General features: G+C 34.3%; 1 long non-coding RNA gene across 1 annotated transcript in view; it reads left to right on the top strand.

Moving 5' to 3' along the window:
• Window positions 1-3309, top strand: part of LOC111087935 — a 15526-nt gene extending 12217 nt beyond the window's left edge. Inside the window, exon 3 of the long non-coding RNA XR_002612552.1 lies at window positions 3226-3309. This is a non-coding gene — a long non-coding RNA (uncharacterized LOC111087935). The remainder of the gene's footprint in view (window positions 1-3225) is intronic.
• Window positions 3310-4403: the final 1094 nt, after the last annotated feature.

Raw genomic sequence — 4403 nt, forward strand, 5'->3', positions numbered from 1 at the left:
TTACGTAATCTGAATTTCCTAGAAAGCCTCCACATGCCTATAATTTTAAATATAACCAACGCGACGCGCCAAAAAGGAGTATCTATTATAAGTTTGCTATAGTCAGTGTGCTATATAAATTTTGGAAGCTATAACTGTGATTGTTATAACGCTTATCAATCGGAAAAGTTCAGATATTTGACCAGGAAAATTTACAAAGTTCTAACATTGCGAATCATTTAACTTTAGTGGATTCTCATCCGACATTAGTATTTTTACGAAAACATTATATAACGTCACCGGTAGGGAAAATATTGGTGTGTGATCAGCGAGAAGTATAAATGTATTAAAGATTTTTTACTGTCAAAAATTAATTGAATCTGTGGCCTTATTTTCATACGATTAAAATCTTGTTCCGATTTAAATCACCATTGTCGAGTTATACCGTTATTAAGTGGTGTGGAAAACAAGTCAGCGCATATATTTCATTGGTTTTGCATGTTTAAATAACCCAAAGTGTTCCATGGTGAGGGGTGTAGTTAAGTGGTCAATTTTAGAACTCATCAGGATCTCTACCGTCTACCTTCAAACTGAAATTCTTCTAGGCAGGATTAGAGTAAATTAATCTATGAGGCATTGGGCGTGGTGAAATTCATGATTAATGAAAGGTTATTTGAGGACATGAAAAGTTGCTTCCCTTATATGTAATTGTAAAAACTGCAAAACAAAGTGTGAAACCATAGGTTTGCATACATCTCGGCATGGACCCAAGAAACCTTCATGCCAAATTTGGTGAAGGTCCATCAAGAGGGGCGAAGTAGAGATAAAACGAACGCAAAAACGTCCATAAAAACCGCAAAATGCAAAACTGAAAATGTGTATGTACCCCGCATGGACTTAATGAACCTCCATACCAATTTTGGTAAATATCCATTCACACCTTGTGAATTGGTTACATGGACAGACAGTCCTGTTATATTTATATACATATTTTTGCACGCCAGAATACCAAGCGTGAGGCGCGCGTATAACCGATTCAATTTTAGAACTCATCAGGATCTCTACCAGTCTACCTTCAAACTGAAATTCTTCTAGGCAGGATTAGAGTAAATTAATCTATGAGGCCTTGGGCGTGGTCAAATACATCATTGGAAAGGGTTTGACCTTCTGAGTTGAAAACTGTAATTAGATTTCAAATTGGTCAAGAGATGACGAAGCTAAAAGTTTGTAGTTTGGGGGGGGGACTCGGAGCCATTCTATAACCCACTATGTCGCAGCTAAAATGAACATTGTAGTTAAGTGTACAGTAAGTAGGACCGGCCTCCTGGTGGGGCAGCGGTGAGTTTACTAATAACACTAAAACCACCTGTGAGTCAGTATGTATGTTACCGATAGTGGTAACCAGTGATGAGGAAAACAAGACAGCGCATATATTTCATTGGTTTTGCATGTTTAAATAACCCGAAGTGTTCCATGGTGAGGGAATCGGTATAAATAAAAGGCGTGCAGAACAAATGGCAAGTGTTTTTCTTTCGCAGCTTTTCCTTACCGCCCATGGAGACAAGCCATGTAACTATTATTCAGTGTCAAACAGCTGTTAAGACAATTTCATGTAAATCCAAAGATAATAAGGAAATCAGTAAACTCAGAGTGGAGCGAAGATAAATCCAAATTTCTGACCACCCCTAGTTTTAAACCAAAATACCTACCTCGATAATGATGATGATGGCAAGTGTTTCAGAAACTATAAAGGTAAATAACTTCAAAAAGGGGGGGGGGTGGCAAAGCGAAGAATTAAAATTGAGAAAATCTTGTGTAGGGGAATACAACAAATATTAAGTTAACCAATATTTCAAATTGTACTCACTTAATTGCAAAGTGACTACAGGGCTGAGAAATACAAATCAGAGGAAACCTATACACGGCAAAAAGCTGCACTAGATAATATATTTTTTATTCTTATTACAGTGGCATACGTAACGGATGATAATTGAAAGTGATAACTAGTACGGAGCAATAGTTATTTACCAGTAGAGGATTTTTCTACACTGTGATGCCAATACTCGACATCCCAATCTTGGTTTATAACGACAAAATTCATCCACCTACAAAAATCTGTCTAGAAGAAATTTTCTAAAACTGAAAATATGGAAGCAGTACGATTTAAAACAAAATGTTTCTGTTTTTCCTGTAAGTTATTTTATGTAAAACAACTGCAGTAAACTGAATATTTTTATTTCATCACCCAGAGACAAAACCGATCACGTGTTAAATTATTCTAGGAATGGAGTTTTTATTTTAGTTCAAGTGGAATTCATGGCAAATTCTGATCTTATAATGAAGTAAGTCGTTATTATTTGAGCTGTGGAATCATGAATAAGCTAATAAAGATGCTTTCAAGAACAAAAATGTTTTTTTTTAATTAGATAATAAAGTAAGTTATCGTAAAGAGCAGTTGTTTGTAGTTTTAAGATCTGTGAATATTCAAGGTCAACGTTTAAGAAATTTTAATTTCTTTCGTTAATGTTGAGAAGACCACAATCTGTTCTGTCACTGTCAGAGATCTTTATTGAAGAGCCTATTAAACATGGAATACCGTTCAAAGCTTACCAAGGTTCAAAAATGACAGGGTAACCAACCGATATTGTTACAACAAAATAAATGACATTTTTCGTTCCTTTTGGTTGTCATTGTTTGAACTTCATATGGAAGGCTAGCCCCTCGTGTAGATTTACGCGAAGTTCTGACAAATATTGTAATAAAAAAAGGTGGTAATATCAAGAGGGGATTTTAAAATTATTTAGCATTTCTGTATTGACTAAGCACTTGAAATTGACGCATGTTACACAAATCTAGGCATCGCGGCAAACGTGGTTGCTATGTTTCCTAATTAGACTTAAGTATTGATACTAAAGGCCTAAAACATGTTTATAAACACCACCACCTTCATGTTTTACAATAAACTAGTTAGAAGATTTTGATACTACATTAATGAAATTGTTGACAAAGTAAGTCAGATATAATATTTATTTTAGATTATGGAACGAAGTTTAAAATTACGTTTCGAAAAATATGAATCAGGTTAATTGTACTATAAATTATTCATTATTTGTTACAGCAGGGTAATAATTGACAGTGGCCATGTCAGCGTCTTGAATATATTTTCATTGTTCTGTTAAATCTTACCTATATACAAGCCAGTATGTGACACGTCATGTCACACATGATTTCTCGAAATAGGAGGAGTCATAAAAGCCAACATGTATTTATCCAGATAGAAAAGTTCGATTACTGTCTTCCCATTACGATCTTAGTGACGGGGGTGCAAAGGAACTGTGATGGGGTACCATGAAATCTTTTAAAGTGTAGTGAGTGTTGGTATAATAAGCCTAAACTAAAGTAAAGACGTAGTGTGGAATCTCCTAGTCTAGAGCCAAGTGCATAAATCGTTTCTGAGTTAAGCTATTTTCTGTTATCACCAGCGATTTTTAATAAAAAATAAAAACTTTTAATGAACAGAGACTCTAAATTAAGAAGTCAACAAATATTTTTCCAGTTTTGTTGTCCATACATTTCATTTTATACTTTCAGTACATAGACTAACAACGATATTAGATTATCTTAATTTTGATTGGCTCACCAAGGAATTTACCGAATGTTGACTGCCTCGACTGCACTTTTTTACCTCTTCGTTGGTCAAGCTTGATTTCTCAAAATTTATTTATTTCAACTAGTTATGCAACGAATTTGTTGTCATGTATTTATTTTTAATATGAATGTTGTTTAGATTAAGTTTGTATTTAAAAATATGCGTAACTTATAGTGTTAGATATGTATTGATTGTAACGAATTTGTTATATATTTATTTTAATGTCAACGTTTTTCTGAATTGAGTTTATAATTAAAAACGTACCTAGCTTACCGTGTTAGTTACGTATGGCGCAACTCCCGCCAATTCTCCAAGGTTGTAGAATATTCATGAACGCAAGAATCGACAATATATCCACTTCAATATAGTTAAGTATATGACAAAACCTTGTCGAAACGTTGTGCTTTTGCTGTTATGTTAAACTTATATTAAAGTTTTTCTTCATTACCCATTCAAGCCGTCTCCATTCATTAATAGTTAAGTATTGTTGTCCGAACTTTCGACAAAACCTTTCTCACACACATAAAAAGACCAAGGCCAAACAAGAGAGCATATAAGTCTGCTAGGAATCTGTTATAACCGAGTACCTATAAACCGTGATTTTGCTAACCCTAATCAACCGGAAAATATACGACATTTGACCAGGAACAGTTATAAATTTCGAACGTCAGTGGATTCTCATCGGAGGTTAGTATCTTTCCAAAAATATTACTGGTTTGTCATCGGACATTAGTGGTTTTATGAAAATATTATCTTACTTCAACGGTCCAACAAT

This window comes from Limulus polyphemus, unplaced genomic scaffold (genome assembly GCF_000517525.1).
Source record: "Limulus polyphemus unplaced genomic scaffold, Limulus_polyphemus-2.1.2 Scaffold2872, whole genome shotgun sequence".
NCBI lineage: Eukaryota > Metazoa > Arthropoda > Merostomata > Xiphosura > Limulidae > Limulus > Limulus polyphemus.